We start from the raw sequence: 20,601 nt of genomic DNA, 5'->3' as shown, positions 1-20,601 counted from the left end.
ATTTCAGTCGAACTTGCAAACAGAAATTGCAATACATCTTTATTATTCATTAAGTTCAAAATTCAAAACAGAAGAATAAAATATTTCTGGTAAGTTAAAGTGAAAACGTAAATATTTGAAGTTGAAGGGAAAGCAAGAGAAACCAACCAACGTGGCCTGAGACAATTGCAAAACACAGCGAGGGTGGATACGCTTTATTCTGTTAGATGTAGTAAAAGCAAGGGGACAAGAAGGAAGTAAGGAAGGAAGAGAGAATGAGAAAGAAAAGGGGCAGAGGGGTAACACGTGCGGTGGTTTTCTTCAGGGACAAGGCTAAGAACCTCCCGCTGTGAATATCCTCGGTTTTTGTTCACGTCTTCTGTCTCTCTTATTTTCTCGATTGGACTGTCCCTCTCTCGGAGCCATCAAGCCTTATCGTGGTAGCGTCAATCACTCCCTTCGTATACGGTCGAACTTATCGTTCGATTAATCGCACTGACAATGCGCCTGTCGATCCAACTTACCGCCCGCCCCAAATCCACATGGCCCCGACTTCTGATGCAAAATTTTGTTCCCGAAAACGCAGCTTCGTTCAAGTCGACACACCACGACTGAACTGACGTATGGTTGTGAGGCATCGAGTCCCAACCATACGTTAAAGAGTATTGCTTTCTCAGTAAACATGCTTGACACTGCTAAGTTTCGACATTTTTTTTTTTTTTTTTTTTTCTATAATATTCTGTGGGTCAGGGAAATATTTAAACGTCATAGAAGAACTTTTACATGTGTGTTACGTGTGTTACATGTGTTACATGTAACAAAATATTTTAAAATATTAATAAAAATACTTATAATATTTTAATAATATAATTATATTATATTATATTATTAAAAATATTTATAATATTATATATTTATTAATAGATGTAAGATAGTAAAATATTTTAAAATATTAATAAAAATATTTATTTAAAAATATTTACACGTAATAAAATATTTTAAAATATTAATAAAAATATTTATATTTTAATAATATAATTATATTTATTTTATATAATACTATAATTATATTATATTACAATATAATATATAAATATGTAATTATATAATATTTTTAAAATATTAATAGAACTTTTACATGTGTGTTACGTGTGTTACATGTAACAAAATATTTTAAAATATTAATAAAAATATTTATAATATTTTAATAATATAATTATATTATATTATTAAAAATATTTATAATATTTTATATTTATTAATAGATGTAATAAAATATTTTAAAATATTAATAAAAATATTTATAATATTTTAATAATATAATTATATTATATTATATTATATTATATTATATTATTAAAAATATTTGTAATATTTAATATATTATATAATATTTGTAATATTCAATAATATGTAATAATATTTTATAAAAATATTTGTAATATTTAATATATTATTTAATTTTTATATATTATATTATATTATTAAAAATATTTGTAATATTTATTTTATATAATACTATAATTATATTATATTATTAATATAAATATATAATATATAAATATGTAATTATATAATATTTTTAAAATATTAATAAAAAATTTTATTAACCCTGTGATGAGAAATGACTATTATAATTATATTGATGAAAATTTGATTCCAATCTGAAAATTCAGATCCGTCACCATCCATTGTGCGACGAGATATTTCTTTCGATGCAAAAGAGTTAATTAGCTAATGTAAAATGTAATTTAAGATCTAAAATATTTATTAATACAACAATTGAAGAATCATTAAATTCTAATCAAAAAATGGTCGATCTCTGAACTATAACTTTGTAACAAAAAGTCGGTCTATCTGGGCTTATTTTAAAATCTGAACCCTCCACTTTCAGAATCCATCGAAAATTTTTGGCCTGCAATATTTTTATATCATGTAACGGGTGGAAAAATAAGCATACTCTTTCTTTTCGAAATTTTTGCAAATTCAAACGTCTCTACGGATATTAAAAAATTTCGTTCGAGACTAAATTTCCTGTGGCCTTCAAATTTGGAATCTTTCCTTTGCAGATGATCGTCAAAATCCGAGACACGATTTATTCAAATCATTGAATGAAAAATGTAGCAAAAACCGGTATCAGAATAATCATTATTTTAAATTGATATTAAATTAACATCGTACACCATCTATTATAATACAAAACAATGTAAAATAAACAATTCAATGTTCCCTCCAACTGAAATGAAAATCAACGAGAATGTAAAAATAAAGGAGAAGAAGAGAGGAGAAAGAATAAGACAGAGAGCGAGTTCGAAAAAACGGTTACGTAAACTCGCCATCCTAACTTCCAACCGTTCGTCAGCAAAACCGGAAGTGCTGTATGGATCAAACTTGGCGCATTGGTTGTTTGTTAGTAGACGACTCTTGTACAACAGCTCGTATTATCGGCGCCAAAACGTCTGGGCCATTGCTATTGGCTGCTTGTTTAACCCCACCAGAAGATTCGCTTATTCTGGGTGGTGTCCTCGTACATCATGATAAATCAACGTGTCCAAATGTGTCGTTATTCGCAACCAAATTAATCATCAGAAAGTCACAAACTTCTCTCAAATCACTGCGCTACTCTGATTTCCCAGAATCATTTTATGAGCAAATGTTCGTTAAATACTTTGTTCAATGAAGAGATATAAAAAGATGAGAATGATAATAATTAGATTAGATAATAACACCTGTCTCATGATAAGAATTTTAATCTTCAGGCAAACTGATAACATGTCGTTGACCATGGTTCAATTGATTAAAAATAGGATCTGATACAGACGAATGACTTTTGTTGTCGCGATCTCGTAACAGATTTTACGTAAATCTGAGATTTCGTTACGTTCGAGTTTGAAAATTTCTCAACTATACTTGAATTTGGTTTATTTCGAACTGAACAGGAATGAATCAACAACAGATTGTTCGTGTCTGCGGGAACGAATAAAACGTAGAACTTTTTTATAAGACGCTTCGAAATTTATCAATTTTTTAACTAAACACGTTCGTTGTCTATTTTTCTTTAAACGAAATAATTTTATTCTACATTTTTTACTCATTTCCTGGGCGTAGAATAACTTCAATGTCAATTATTCAATTATACACAATCCGCAATCAGCTAAATTAATAACTTGATAAATATTCGAGACCGGTTATTTCAAATCATTAAAAATGTTATTCCTTTTTTGTGTTCTGGCAAATGTAGAAACATTTCCTGGTAAGTAGCATCGCCAATTATATGACACAATGTATTTTTAATTGCATAATGCACACGAACATGCGACAAAACAGTGTCACAATGATGTTATCACTATATCTACCATTTTCTTTCGCAAAATATTTACAGTCAGCCACGAAGGTACACATACATCAAAAGATTTCAAACTACTTAAAGAAACTTGTATTATATTAGAACACTTAACTTATATAAACTTATATTAGACTACTTAAGAAGTACAAGGATGTTGCATAACGTTATATAAATACTAATTCATTTATTAATTAAAATTACGTGGATTCTTAGAAAATGATAATATCCCTCATATTTGTTTAGTAGAGAGCATAAATGAATCGGTAGAAAAGAAATGCACAAACTTTGCTCTCATTATCATTACAATTATTATTTGTTTTATTCTAGATACAACATGTGTGTATTCGATTTATTTATGTATCCTTTTAAACACACATATGAGATAAGAAATACTGTCAATATTTTTAGAAATAATCAATATTTTAATTAATCCACAAGGATTAATCCGCAATATTTCACCTAAGACGTCATCGAATTTTGTTTTTTAAAATTGTAACTGCGAAAAGTAATTCCAAAAATTTGCTTAATATCCTTTTCGTTACTTTTTTTTTTTTTTTTTTTTTTTAACCTGAGTTCTACAACCGTAAACTTGAAGAAACATTGTGATAAACTTGCTTGATCCTAATCAATAAAGAAATTAACAAAAAAAAATCTATAAAATCTCTGTTTTAAACATTTAAAATTTGATAGATGCATCTAGACTTTACGATTGTGACTGTATTCTTTAGTTTATAGCTAATGTCACCTGTAAATGTAATTATATTCATTGACGCGGCATTACCAGTACAAAATCGCAACGATAGAAACCTCTCATTTGTAGACGAGCAATTTTTCACAAAACTGTGAAAAATCGCTCGTCTACATCATGTTCAAATAGTAATACCAATGTTCTTCCGAGTAATAAACTACGCAATTCCTCAATACGCAGTAGTAGATACTAAACAAATTCAATACACGTGAACAGCCGTTGGCGAGAAAAAGAAACATAAATCCTGCAGCCTGACAGATGCGTAGATAGATGCCAGCCACCAAACGAGGAATAAAGATAATTTAACGAGATACGGGCGAAATCAGTCACCAAGGATCTTTGACTTTTGGCGCCGTTTGCAACGGTTCATTTAAGATCTACTTGATTTATGAATTGCGCTATGTGGAAAATTCGATTGTATTCGGCGTATCGGCCAGATGACACTTTTACCGGATGAAACTTCTCACGTGGCTCGTACAAATTTCGAAATAACTCCCGAAACATAAAGAGCTCTTTTATTTTAGATCTTCTGTTCTAATCCTTTTCGCCTTCGTCCAAAATTTCAATTTCCCGTCAAGAATTTAATTTCATGAAATTCTTCGATGTTCTACCTGAACTTCATCCTCATCCCCCGCGTGCCACAGCCACTACACTATCTACCACCTCGATTTTTATCCGTTCCGAAAGAAGATTCAAGCTCACGGCACACTGAACATTATTACGAATAAATATTAATGGACGAAAGCTTTTTTGGAGTATAACGCCATTGTTTTCTTCAGGTATTAACCTTTAGAGAACTGGCGTATTTTCATTAAAAAAAAAAAATAGTGGTTTTCATAAAATTTATGCACCCGCGTGAAATTATATATAACGCTGGCTCAACATTTTCACAGGGATACGTTTGTTAACCTTTACAGGACGGCGAAGCGATTTTTATGGCTTTGAATTAGTAACCCTTCAAAGCATAAGGTTACGTGAACTTCACTAATGCCGTTTTGCCAATTTCGAATGAACATTTTACAAATTTCACTAACGAAGTGTCTGCTTTTAACCAATTGCGCCTGGCAACTGATTGCGGACCATAACGAGTGACCAAACCGTACACGATAATTCGTCGCTTTCTTTTCGAACTCGTCGGTGTGACATCGCTGGACAGAAATTATTGAGAAGTAATAAACTTATCTTTTTTTTTCTTTTTTTTGTCTATTTTGTTTTACTTGAATATAGTTAAAACTGAGAAAATATTACAATTTTGGGACAAAAAATTCTCGACGTGCGTGGCACGTCATTTCAGCGCAAGAGGTGAAGGAGTTCTTGTCTTGCTGATTATGAATGTTTGTTGAATTTTAGAAATGTTTAACTTACATGGTATTATTAATATAACAGAATAAATATACACTATTATTAATGTAACACAGTGTTATTAATATAAATGAATGCACATACACTGGAAATACTCAAATATCTCGAAAAAATTATTCACAGAAGAATTGTATTTTACTAAGAGAAATATATTATGTTTTTACTTGTTTCGCATTATACTTCAAATGATTAATAAAGTGTGAATTCTTCGTGCATTTTAAAAATTTTTCAGAAATACAGTGTAAATAAAAAATTTGTTTCATTTTTATTATGTTTAATATTATTATTAATTAATTAATATTAATTTATATTGATTATTATTATTAATTAATTATTATTCAATTTATTATGTTCAATATTATTACCATTAATATTATTGTACCAACATTATATAATTGGACTGTGGATTGTACGTAACTACATTTTTTTGAAAAACAGTTTGAGAACGAAGAAAAGTTGGAGCAATCTACTATAATTTGTTTTATGTATTTCTGCACTTTATGCGCGTTATTTTAATTAAATATTTTATATATTTTTGCGTGCGTTTTCATTCTAATTTTCTACTTTTCTGCCGGAAGCAACAAAAATGGCTGAAAATGTTAAGTTTAATGAGAATATAACTTATAACCTATAACTATAAAATCCTGGCCGTGCGCGTAGTACACGCATAAAATTAATCTCCAACGCACAGGATCGTTTGAATTTAATCGATTCGCTGAGAAAGGTGTGCAGAACCGGAACAACCCTCGTTCATCGCCTGGATGCCTATTCAAATTTTACGGGCCATATTTGTCGCAATTAACCATCGCGTTTCCGGGCTTATGGGCCAGAAGTATTCCATATTGGGCGCTGGAAGGATCATTCGGCCGGCTGTCTCGCGGAATAAAGATAAATTCGTGGACTCGACGAGCGGGGGAAAGTCCCGCAGGGGTGAATTTATGGGATACCGCGGGGATGGTGGACACTTTCACGATTCGTCTGACTCATAGTCGAGCGAAAGGGAACGAAGAAACCCGGCGGAGAGCTGCAGAAAGGCTGTAAAGCCTTTACGAGAATCCCGATGAGAAAGCGAACCGAACGGACGCGATTTGCAAATCGGCATCGATCACTCGGATCATTGGTACTTACAGTTTAAAGTTTTTTCTCTATTGCGCCGCGGTGTACTTCGTTCCACTTGCGTTTCACTTCGCGCGCGTGTGTTGTGAGTTTCTGCCAGTCTCTTTCTCAGGCACTTCTGAAAACTGATAAAAAAAAAAAAAAAAAAAAAGAAAAAACTGATTACTCTCTTTTTTTATATAAATAAAATTAATGTATGTATATATATATATATATATATAATAATTATATAAATTATATAAATATATATATATATATAATTAATATATAATAAATTTCATATAAAGTTACGTGTCATCGCACCCTTGTGAAGAAAGTGGTGCAATTTAAAAAACCCAGAGATTTTCGAGTTACAGTGATCGCTACAGTGACATCTCGCAGAGACATTCTTTGACTAATTATGAAAATTATTATTCATAATTTGGCCGATAAAAAGGAATTATGTTGCTCTCGTGTGATACTGTGGTGCATTCTATAAATAAATTGTGAACAAATGCATATTGATAGGGTGAAGAATGTATTATCTACTTTGAATTGCGTTGTTTTTTTTTATTAACGAAATATCTAATTCTGTTCAAAACTAATTTCTGACTTTGTCGAAAGTGACTTTCTCGAATTTTGTTATTTTCTTCGAAAGGGTGCGATATTTAAAATTATCGCTCCTACAGATTCAAAATAAATTTATCTTTTGTTTTTTAAACAAATTTCGTTCGAACTTGTATGTTTCACTTAAGAAAATCCTGTGAAAAAAAATATTACCCTCGGGAATTTTATTGAAAATTGTTTTCATGTAACGGATATTTTAAAATCTGTATAATAAAAGTTCCATTGGAACAAGTTATTTTGGAATGTTTATTAAAAAAAATTTTTATAAGATGAATAAAGATACCAAACTATTAGATGCTAATAAGAGAAAATGTAATAAATATTTAATATTGTTTATTGGATAGAATTATCCATTAAATAGTATTCATTAAATTTTCATTGTATAATAACAATTTTTTACTTTTTTATTTTGTTCGATTGAAACTTTTATTTTCAAGAATTTTAAATAGAACCTGTCAACAAGTTCCGTGACTTTTTCGACCCCTGACTATTATCCAAAGTAATTTTTTACTCACTGACCGTATTAAAAAACGTTTAAAATAAATTACCTTGCATTTGAAGAGACTCGTGAGATGTAATTTGTAACATATCAAAGTGACTTTCAGTAAATAAGAAATTGCTCTAAATGTGTTTGATGTAATTTTCTTATGTATTTTTTGAACATGCTGTCATTGGCATATTTTCATAAGTGGCAGTTTTTACTTTATTTCGAGTAAAGGATTAACGAAATACAACATAAATAGAAATCGAAGAATTTCTTTGGAAATTAACTTCTAACTGGTATCATTAGACATTGAGAAGCATAAAAATTTAGGTCTTACATTGCTCAATTTTGAGATTTTTAATTTGATTGGCAAGTTCGATTAGGGAGAATATAAAATAGAAAATAAAATTAAATATTTTATATCTTTGTAATATAATACAAATTGCTATAGTCATCTGTGACCGTTGAGGATTAAACGTAAAATCAGCGTCAACAAATATAAAATATTAAAAAATTAAATCGCATCCATCTGCTGAGTCTCTTCAGTTTACAATTTATTGAAGCATTTCATTATATAATCGCTAAAAAAAAACAAGTTATTTTAGCTAATCGTTCTTAATGATTTATTCATGTATATCAGAATTGTGCTTGAATCGATTCGATCGATGAACATCGAGTCCATTCAAGCTCGCTCTTCGTTGCTCTATAAATGCTCTGTAAATATCTTTTACTTTCAGATTGTAAATTTTTGTAATATTGTAATTAAAATGCAAATTCAAATTCTTCTCACAGAGATTGCTTTCGTCTTTCAAACGTTACGATACTTTCAATACATTATGCATTTTTACATTTTTCGAGTTCCCATAAAGACATAAAAATTTGCGATCTCATTATAATACAATTTGTTCTTTATTTTTTAACAATTGCAAGAAATTAACTTTAGAATAGTAACGTTATTTTTTCATAAAGGAAACGTGGTATCGTTATACTATACAAAGAGATTAATTCGTTTTAGTCAAAAATTTTTAATTTAAATACATATTTATGAAACCGTATATGAATTTGACGTTTACTTGAAATTTCAATTTAGTGTTTCAATCATTTCTCTTTATCCAAAAGATACAGCAACTCACAAACATTTCCATACTTTATTAACGTAATAGAGACGCGTAAGTTCATCGGTGGGTCAGTTAAATTTTAGATTACTCAATTTTGGAATTTTTAATATAACTGGTACTAATATCCATCATGGAGAACGTATACAAAATAAAACTAAATTTTAGCGATATAACATGAATTGTTCCTTTATAATACCTTATAATTCCTTTAAAATATTAATATTTCCTTAATATTAATAATTTAAAATATTAATATTTCCTTCATATTAATAATTCCTTTAAAATATTAGTATTTCCTTAATATTAATAATTCCTTTAAAACATTAATATTTTCTTTATATTAATAATTCCTTTAAAATATTAATATTTCCTTAATATTAATAATTCCTTTAAAACATTAATATTTTCTTCGTATTAATAATTCCTTTAAAATATTAATATTTTCTTCATATTAATAATTTCTTTAAAATATTAATAATTCCTTTAAAACATTAATATTTTCTTTACATTAATAATTCCTTTAAAATATTAATATTTCCTTAATATTAATAATTCCTTTAAAATTTAATATTTTAAAAATTGAACTTTTATTTAATCAATAAAGAGTCAAAATGGACCCTGCACTTGCCGAATATCAGCAGAATATTCGTCGTCTGGGTGTTGGATGTAATATCTAATTTGAAATAAAATAAAAGAACGCGTGATACGCTGGCTTGTTAAGATACACAAAGACTATGATTTTATTACAGTATATTAGCAGATTATATGTACTGTTTACTGCGCTCTCGGATAGCTACTCGTGCTTCGTGAATTATTGTTACCAAAAGAGAACGCTAACAAAGAGTTGACTAAATTGCTTAATCAGAATATAAGAATCATGATAAGATTCCGCCGTACTATAAATCACAAAGGTACACTCGAAATTCTCGAAACAATCTTTGAGAAAAGTCACTATGGAACGGAAGCTGCTTATACAATAACGGTGAAAAATTATCGGTTGCAACTGTTAAATTGTCATTTGACTTAAATTGTCACAACTCTGTAAAAATAAATTATATATTATATATTATAGCAATACAATTTATAATAAATTTATAATAAAAAATATAATATATTGTTATTATATATATATATAATAAATTATGTAACAATCGACTTGATCTCATTTCTTTTCAAAGATGATTTTACATCATGCAGCGGATGGGGAGAAAAATCGTAAAAAATTCAAACGTCTCTAGAAACATTCAAAAATTTTTCCTGCTTCCAGGGATCTCTTGGAAGAAGGACACTGAATATTAGAGTTAAACGACAAAAATTCAAAAAGTCCCAGCATTTTAAATCCAATGTTCAAAGTTCAATAAAGCGGTGAAGAAAAAGTCGTAATAGCATGTTGTAAAGAGGAAAAGTCTTCAAGACCACGGATGGATCTAGTTATGAACAGTTACGTTTTCAAGGACGTTCGAGTTTTTACAATTTTCGGGAGAGAAGTCCTTCGAAATGAGTATTCTTGATAGAAGTCCTAAAGATTTTAAAATAAGGTTAAGTAGATATATAATTCTTTTTTTTTTTTTTGTTTTGTTTTCTATAACATTATAATAGTCCAAATTGTCGACAAATTATCGCGTCGTTGTTAATTCAGTTATAAAACTAAAATCGTGCCCGCTGTGCTTCGAGTGATCGATCTATCGCGCGGTTCGTTAGATTTGAAATTCAAAGCCGGCGCGCGGCGTGCAGCGCGCGAAAAAAAGAAAACGCGGCCAAGATTTGAATAACAGATACAAGGAAGCACTGAATTATTCTTGGCCGGGACAAAGGGGAGAAACGGCCGGAAAGAAATCATATCAATGACAACGCTGTCGCGCGACGCATCGAGTTGAGCATTAACTTTTTCAACGGACAAGGAAGGAGAGGAGGAAGAGGAGGAGGGGAAGGAGAAGAGGGGATGAGAACATTTTCTTTCGGAAGTAAAACAGGTGCTGCAATCGGTAGTGTAGTCTGGCACGTGACAGAGAAGAAGAATGGAAGAGGAGAGAAAAAAGTAGTCGCAGTGGCCGAGAGAGTTTACGGATCGGCTGAAATGTCAGGAGGGCCAAGGGAACTCCATTTTCGCGAGCAGCTAGACAACAGGCGAGACGGCGCCACCGAGATTTTCGTAAAATTCAGCACGTTCTAGAACAAATATCGAACACGAAGGGCGACACGATTAACGGACTTTCGCAAAGGCACGTTGACGGAGAGAAGGAGTACATAAATATAATCGTAAAGCAATTAAAATATTTGAAAACTATTATATATTTGAAAATTTTACTATTTTTAAATTTAACTATTTGAAAATTCTACTATTATATTAGTACTGTTATAATATTTGAAAACTAATGAAAATTTTACTAATTGGTACTATTATAATATTTGAAAACTTACTATTATTATTATTACTATTACTACTATTATTATTATTACTATTATTATTGCTATTACAATATTTGGAAATTACTATAATTATTACTATTATTATTGCTATTATAATATTGAAAATTTTACCATTATATTAGTATTATTATAATATTTGAAAACTAATGAAAATTTTACTATTATTTTTTAAATTTAACTATTTGAAAATTTCACTTTTTATTAAATTAGTATTGGTACTATTATAATATTTGAACAGTATTACTATTATTATTGCTATTATAATGTTTGAAAACTATTACTATTATTTTTACTATTATAATACTTGAAAACTATTAAAAATTTACTATTTTCAAATTTAATTATTTGAAAATTTTACTATTTTTAAATTTAACTATTTGAAAATTTTACTATTATTGGTATTATATTGGTATTATTATAATATTTGAAAATTATTACTATTATTATTACTATTATAATATTTTAAAACTATTGAAAATTTTACTATTATTTTTTAAATTCAACTATTTGAAAATTTTACTATTATATTAGTATTATTATAATATTTGAACACTATTACTATTATTGCTATTATAATGTTTGAAAACTATTACTATTATTTTTACTATTATAATATTTGAAAACTATTGAAAATTTTACTATTTTTAAATTTAATTATTTGAAAATTTTACTATTATATTATACTATTATATTAGCAAAAGAGAGATTAGCAAACTGTGGATTTCTATGCACATATGAAAAAATTAAGATACAAAAATACTAATAACAATGCGTACAAAACGTACGTAAAATTTATATAATATCCAGAATATAACACACTTCGTGTACGTATTGTAACACTTAATAAGCGAAGCAAACCTCCACCTAGGTCCTCCCTACCTTTAGAAAATAATTAGAAAATAACTAATTATTCACAAAAATATGGATTCGCATGAGAAACCGTAGTCTCTGTCTCTGTCTATTTAGCTTATACGACAATTTCGTTTCTAAAAATCGTCGTTGTGAAAAAATTCATTCGACGTGATTGTTAACGATTAGGACAATCATGGAGAAAGGAATAAACAAGAAACACTGTATGAAAGAAATATGGACAAGAAAGGGCATTCGGAGGGGCAGGTGAGAGAGAAAGAGAAACATCGACAGAAGAGAAGCAAAGGGAATGGAAAACGGTAGAACGAGGAAGCGTAGGGAAGAGAGGAGAGCTGGAGAGAATCGAGGGAGGTGGGTGCTGGCGGCGTTATGGCGGGCGCCGGGGGTGGCGCCGCGACGCTTTGGCGCCTCCAACGCCGAGACGCTCCGGTGATGTTGGCTCCATATACCTACACATCTCAATCCCCCAACGTCGCTCCCTCTCGCGATATTCACGTATACGTAACTACGCGGTCGCAATGACAGTTCGAGATTCTATTTCGCGCATGTATGTATATATATACACGTGCATTTCTCTACCTTTTCCCTTGGTCCTTCTCCTTCGCGTCTTTTCTATCTGTCTCTCTCTCTCTCTCTCTCTCTCTCTCTCTCTTCTGCTCTGTTTCTATATGTTCGCGAGCGACGAGAGACTCGTTGTTAGGTTTGAGGAAAACACCGGGGACGGAAGTAGAATAAATTCCCCGATTTTCTATCAAGGGAGGCCAGCTCCAGCGTCAAGGTCTTCGATGGACCGCGGGGGGGGTGTGGCAGCAAAGGTTTTTGCATAATCAATTTCAGAATATCGTGCATCGGTGGTAATCATCAGTTTAACATCTTGCGCCACGGAATGACGTGCCACGCACGCCGAGAATTTTTTTGTCCCAAAGTTGCAACATTTTCTCCGTTTTAAATTTATTTAGGTAAAAGAAAATTGGCAGAACAAATGATAAGTTTTTTACTTCTCAATAATTTCTATCCAGTGACGTCATGCTTCCGACGAGTTCAAAAAGAAAGCAACGAATTATTGTATACGGTTTGGTCACTCGTTACGGTCCGCAATCAGTTGCCAGCGCAATTGGTTAAACCTCTTGCGCTGGAATGACGTGCCACGCAAGTCGACAACTTTTTGTCCCAAAGTTGCAACATTTTCTCAGTTTTAAGTATATTTTAAATGTAACCCAGGCAAAACAAATGATGAAGTTTGTTACTTCTTAATCATTTCGATCCAGTGATATCATACCGACGAGTTCAAAAAAAAAAAAAAGAAACGGACGAATTATTGTATACGCTTCGGTCGCTCGTTATGGTCCGCGATCCAGTTGCCAGCGCAAGTGGTTAAAAAACGATGATTTGAAAAAGTATGTTCTCTAGGAGAAAACAGCGGGGAAAACAATTGCTAAGATATAATCAGACGTTGTTTCGTTGGCCAAAGAAACGGCGTAATTCGAAGAAATACGCGTTTTACCTTATCAACGTGCATTTATTCGAGATGAAATTCATAATAAAACGCATTTACAGAATGCAATACAGTATTCGGTGTATGAATCAAGAAGAGCTCTCTGCAGATGAAATTATATAAATAAACGAATGAAATTTCCATAATTGGTCGAACAATTTAATATTCTCATATTTTTCAAGTTTGTCAATTTCGATAGCAAATATATGCGAATATATGAAATATTTCGCCGAAATTTAAATTTGACGGACAAATATCTACAGTATGAAAGAATTCTGAAAAAAGATCCTTACTTTTACAAATAAATAAAATGATATATATGTATGTTCTCATAATTAATAAAGTTGTTCTTCCTCTGTACAGAGATCTGAAAATCCACTTTTTGTTGTCCAAAATTAATTTAAGTTCACATGTTTAAGTAAAGAACATTTTTCTTCTGTTCTTCAAAGCTTGAAAATTCGAAATTTTATGCTTTGAATGCTCATTGCGGAATTTCAGAATACGGATTTAAATAATGATTTTATATATGATGATAAATGTAGGTATTTCAAGTATTTACTCTCGTTATAAGCATCTTTTAATTAATGTATAAACAACGTAGAATTTATGACGATTTAAACTTTAAGCAGATTTTTAAAAAATTAGGGAACGTGAAACGTTTTCTATGTTGTGCAAGTGCAACTAAATATAAAAAATATAATTATCCGTAAGAATTTAAATTTCGCGCATTGTATAAATAAACATATGTACAGAATGTTTTCAATTCGATAAATACAACGAAAAAAATTTTATATTTTAAAAAAAGTGTCTAAAAAAAAATAAAATTCTTTTCACTTAAAGTTCTGTTTTTGAGAGATTAAAATTTTACCAAACATACTTGAATTTAGCTAATCCTGGACTGGACAGAAGCGAATAATTAACAGAAAGTTTTTCCACGTGCAAAAATCAGTAAAAACCGTGGAATAACATTTTTTCTATTCAAAGTTTCATTTTCAAAAAAATATACTTTGAATATGTTTCATCGAAAAATTATCTTGGTAATAACTTCCCAAAGTCGATTTTCTCAAAGACAAGGCATCGTTTTTCATTCGTTTCTACGCGTAGAATAATTTTTTATTGATTATTCTTTCCTTTCAAATCTAGAATTAGCTAAATTCAAATATACTTGATAGACGTCTGAACTCGATTTCCTCAAAAACGAAATCTGAAATTAAAAAATTTTTACTTTTGACTAATTTTTTCATGTTAACCGCTTTTTCGGTTCTATCAGATCGGAATAATTGTTTTTTGTTATATTTTGTCGTTATATTCAATTATATTAATCGCATTAATCACATTTTTGTTAGAAAAGATCTCTATAAAAGTGATTCTTCCTATTTTGGTTATTTTCAAACTTGTAAACTAGTATATCTTTTAAATATCCTATTTCTGTATTGTTTATTGTATTTTGTTCCTGTTAGTTAGATTAATCATATTTCTATCAAAGAAAATCGATACGAAAGTGTTCTGAATTTTGGCAATCACATTTTCGTTAGAAACGATCTCTATAAAAGTGATTCTTCCTATCTTGGTTATTTTCAAACTTGTAAACTAGTATATCTTTTAAATATCCTATTTCTGTATTGTTTATTGTATTTTGTTCCTGTTAGTTAGATTAATCATATTTCTATCAAAGAAAATCGATACGAAAGTGTTCTGAATTTTGGCAATCACATTTTCGTTAGAAACGATCTCTATAAAANTGATTCTTCCTATCTTGGTTATTTTCAAACTTGTAAACTAGTATATCTTTTAAATATCCTATTTCTGTATTGTTTATTGTATTTTATTCGTGTTAGTAGATTAATCATATTTTTTGTCGAAGAAAATCGATACGAAAGTGTTCCGAATTTTGGCAATCACATTTTCGTTAGAAACGATCTCTATAAAAATGATTCTTCCTATCTTGATTATTTTCAAACTTATAAACTAGTATATCTTTTAAATATCCTATTTCTGTATTGTTTATTGTATTTTGTTCGTGTTAGATTAATCATATTTCTATCAAAGAAAATCGATACGAAAGTGTTCCGAATTTTGGCCACAAAAAGTCGCTCTCCAGACCGTATCGACCATGCAACGAACGAGCATGTCCGATCGCAAAAACCATCGAACACGAATCAATATATGCCGTATTAATCATATTTCTCGACGTCCATCTCTCCATCGATCGTAGACAAGAAAATCTTGACGAACTCCAGCTCGTGTACGGCTGTGTAATTTTGCAGCCTCGGTTGCTCACAACAATGCCTCGGTTATTTGCAATAATTTACTCGGGCCTATTTACACGTCGATAAACTTCGCTTTCGAACGATGTTTATCGCCGGTAGCGTTACAATTTCAGGCTGTCGAGAGAGGGCCTGGGCAACAATGAGCGGCCGATGGAATAACCGGGGCGAACAATACGTAATAAAAGCCCTCTTGGGTCGTCGTAAAAAAGGACGCCAGAGACAACTAATAAAGCCGCGGCTCATAACGCGTAATCTTATAATGGGCTTGTTGCACACGTAGCTACGTTACAGCAGAGAATCTAACCGGCAACGAATACCGATCAATCGGCACGCGTCTCCTCCCTCTCCCTATCTCGTCACCCTCTCGTCATCCCGGAGTTCCCGAATGTCTTGCGCATTTCCGTGAAATTTTGCAATTAACTCGAGCTCGATATCCTCTCCATCGCCGATCAATAGACGATCGCTCGATAGGCTGCAATTTCGTTGTTGATTCTGCTCGTTTCTGGTCTATGGCCCCGGTCGATGGAAATTCATCTAAAATTCTAGAAAAAATCCTCGGACTGCTTTGTGGCGAACCGGATAGATAATCGCAATAGGTAATCGAACTTTGCAAGATAGATGGCAAGCTTTTAACACGTTGGCCGCCGCGCGAGTTTCATACATTTCATCCACGTTAAAATGTAACACGCCGTGAAATTTAATTTTTAGAAAAAATATTGCTCCGTCACAATGTTGTCTGAGTTGCATCGTTCTACGAAACAAGCTTTTAACTCGTCGACTGACTCATGCGAATTTTCTACGAGACGAATCTTTTTTTTTTTTTTTTTTTGTGAACTTTAGGCACTTTGTGAACTTTAATTGACATTTAAAATGAATTTATTTAGCATTTCCCTAGACTTTGGTTTTCTTAGTAATTAATAATCACTAGATGGCAAGAATTTTGTTGACTGTTTTAAATATATATGATTTTATACATTATGTTTGGTATGTTATAAGATAGTATACAAATATTTGTATAATTTGTAATTCCTTTTTGAAATTTAAGCTCAAATAAACACTGCAGAATATATATTATTATATTTTATATGTAATTGAAGAAATTTTACAATAGAAAGTATACCATTTCATCCATTTTCCTACCTTTCAATTTTCGGAATTGATCTATTTAACATAATTGGTCTATTTGGCCTCAAAAATCACAACATTGATCGAAGTACGTGTATATTACGCCGCAATATTTAATCTCTACAAAAAATACTATACTTATATTTGAGTACTCTCTATCTGACAATATTGCGTAAATCATTCGCGTTGTTTAACAACTTTTTAGTCGATGAAATTTATCCTATTTAACATTTTACTTGTCGGAAATCTATTAATCGATTTTTTTTTACCGAGAGCTTGTTAATTGTATTTTTGCAATCATAATAATATAACGAAGGTTATAAATGATAAAATCAAAGTAATGTACAATAAGAGATATCGGAACGGCAGAATGAGTATCGGCAAAAAATTTTCGATCAAACGCAAGCACTCGAAACGTATTTAACCACTTGCGCTGGCAACTGATTGCGGACCATAACGAGTGACCGAACCGTATACAATAATTCGTCGCTTTCTTTTTGAATTCGGTATGATATCACTGGATAGAAATTATTGAGAAGTAATGAACTTATCATTTGTTTTGCCTATTTTGTTTTACTTAAATATAGTTAAAGCTGAGAAAATATTACAATTTTGGGACAAAAAATTTTCGAAGTGAGTGGCACGTCATTCCAGCGCAAGAGGTTAAAAACGCTGAAATCTTTCGTATAAAAGCATTCAATTGTAATCGCTAATTCTAGGTTTCCATATAATTCGAACAAATACGACGATAGTTTGTTAAATTTTTGCTAAGGGAAGTGTTCTCTCAAATTTTGATTTAAAAATTCTAAATCAATAAATTACAAAAACAGTCAGTACTAATGACACATTTGTGACGATGAGTTGGTCAAAAATACGTAGTTCAGTTACGAATTGTAGATAAAGTAGATAAACTGTTAGTCATTTCGAAAAATAACATGGTTAATTATTTAAGAAATTCCAACGTTCATTTTATCACACTCTCCTCTCAGCGAGTTGCCAAACAGTCCGATATTTTTCTACAAGATCTACCTTCGTGCTCTTCCCATTAATCAACAAAGTACCGTTAAACAGGGCAAATTTCGTTTTGCGTGAAAGAAAAGCAGAAACGGAAACGAATTTCGGAAAGATCGTCGACGCTAAAAGGGAACCGCTCTTGCGTAGGATCGAAACGTCAGCTGATACGATTCCACCCTGATCTACGGAGCGCGGTAAAATCGTCTAATAAGTTGAGTAAACATCGAATCATTGTTATTTTTATGTGCAGCGCGCGGACCTCCATTGAATCGATGACAACGGAGCGAAAGGTACTTGGGGCTGAATGTACGGATAATCCATTAGACGCGTTGTAACCTAAAACTGCGCAAACAAGGGTGATCTTGGATTAACTGCGACGGACGGATGGACCGTGGGGATGAACAGGCCGCAAAGAAAATTGAGATAAGTTTCGCTGACGAAACAGGTGAGCAACAATGGGAATGAACAAACGTCGTAGAAGGCTGGCGATAATTTCGATAGCCGACAAGCCCGTTTGCAGAATCTTTATCCGTATCATGGAAGCGTACGTCAAGTATCTGTTTAATAATTATTATTGAGACAGTGAAATTGAATAATAAAGATGACACTTTCGTCCTTTAAGGTGGCAATGTCAATTTGGGTTCGTGTTAATTATTGTTGAAACGTGGACATTTATGACCACGCGTTTGCGAGAAATTTAAATCGCGCGCGCAACGCACGAAAATGTATAAATGTCCAAATGTATTAATAAAATACTATTATATTATTATATTAATATATAATAACACATATTATTATATTAATGTATATTATAATAATAATATAATAGTGTTATATTAATATATTTGGATATTTATATATTTTCATGCGTTGCATAATAATAGTATAATAGTATTATTATAATACTATTATGTTATTATATTAATATATATTAATATTATATATAATTATATATAATACATATTAATGTTATTATATTAATATATACTAATATATATTATAATAATAATATAATAGTATTATATTAATATATTTGGATATTTATACATTTTCATGCGTCGCATAATAATAGTATAATAGTACTATTATAATACTATTATATTATTATTATAATATATATTATCACATTATATTATATTAATGTATATTATAATAATAATATAATAGTATTAATATATTTGGATATTTATATATTTTCATGCATTGCATAATAATAGTACTATTATAATACTATTATGTTATTATATTAATATAATAATATATGTTATAATAATAATATAATAGTATTATATTAAAATATTTGGATACTTATATATTTTCGTGCGTTGCATAATAATAGTATAATAGTATTAATATATTACAATTATATTATTATTATAATATATATTATCATATTAATATAATGATATAATAATACGATCGTTCTATTTATATATATAATTGTACATATTATAATACATTACATGTATATTACATTATAATATCTACATAAACACTTACATTATAATATTATAAATACTGTTACAATATTCAATAAGAAAAATCTCTCTTTACGCCTGGTAGATACTTTCAACACTAAATTATCGACGATTAAAGCATAAAGTTTGTATCGGAGAATTTCAAGAAAAAAATTTTACAATAAATTAAACAACACAAGATTTCAGTGAGATACTTTACAAAAAGTCGTTCAAATCTAAAAGAAAATGCACCATTATAATATATAAATATATAAAATTGCCTATTCAAGCCATTCTGATCATTCTAATGTTAATTATTTTCACGAAAATTTGCATAAATATCCGCAGTCTGGTTATCAGCTTAGGTGTATAATTTATGCAGAGAAATATCGTTTCTCTTTTTGCAACTTCTTTATCACAATCGTTTGACACGATCATTTTTAGCTTCACGTGAATTTCTCATTCTCGTATCGTTATTTGTACTTCAATGGCAGAAGAAAGAAACAAAATTCTATTTACAGAGGATCGATGAAATGATTAAAGTAATTGACAGAGGAAATAGGCAAAAGTACATCTTTGCATTTTAGATACCGATTAAACGTAAAACCCGTTCCCCAGACGTTTGCATTTGTCTTTGAAATGTATTTACATGCACCGCAAATGCGTTTCACGGCACAATCGAAAAAAGCAATTAGCCGAGATACTTCGTTCTGCGTTCTATTTAATTCTTACCGCTGCTGCAGATATCTCCACACACACACATTAATTAAAACATCAAATCATTCTGCATTAATGTAAAACTATACGTCGAACGTCGCGAATAAGTTGGAAATAAGTTGGATACAGGTGCGTTGAAGTAATACGATGCATGCGAGTTTTGATCATTGGCTTTGTCACAGAAAAATGAACCTTACCGAACTTATAAGGCGAAAGTAAGGTTCAGGCCTGTAATCGTTATGAATAAGAAATGCGAAAAATCGGAAACAGATACGAGTTTACAAAGTAGAAGTAAGACGAAGATAGCGAGAAACTCCCGATTCATTTTCCCGCTAAAAAAAACAGTTCTAGTATTCTATAAATATATATTTTATATATATATATATTTATATATTTTTATATTATAAATTATATTTATTTATAATATTTATAAATATATATTTATATATTTTATACATATATAT

At 30.4% G+C, this 20,601-nt stretch overlaps 1 protein-coding gene across 3 annotated transcripts in view; it reads right to left on the bottom strand.

Annotated features, from left to right (window-relative positions):
- Positions 1-20,601, bottom strand: part of LOC122535246 (talin-1) — an 87,463-nt gene that overhangs the window by 55,653 nt on the left and 11,209 nt on the right. The window contains exon 2 of one of the 3 annotated variants that reach the window (XM_043666611.1): positions 6,564-6,676. The exons of 1 other annotated variant lie outside the window; for it this stretch is intronic. The gene's annotated coding sequence lies outside the window, so the exon portion shown is untranslated. The remainder of the gene's footprint in view (positions 1-6,563; positions 6,677-20,601) is intronic. One more of the 3 variants, XM_043666612.1, reaches the window with a different exon arrangement.

The sequence above is a fragment of the Frieseomelitta varia genome, unplaced genomic scaffold, assembly GCF_011392965.1.
Source record: "Frieseomelitta varia isolate USP_RPSP 00005682 unplaced genomic scaffold, Fvar_1.2 scaffold_686, whole genome shotgun sequence".
Taxonomy (NCBI): Eukaryota; Metazoa; Arthropoda; class Insecta; order Hymenoptera; family Apidae; genus Frieseomelitta; species Frieseomelitta varia.
The sequence above is the reverse complement of the archived record's forward strand: the minus strand, read 5'-3'. Positions and strand labels throughout refer to the sequence as shown.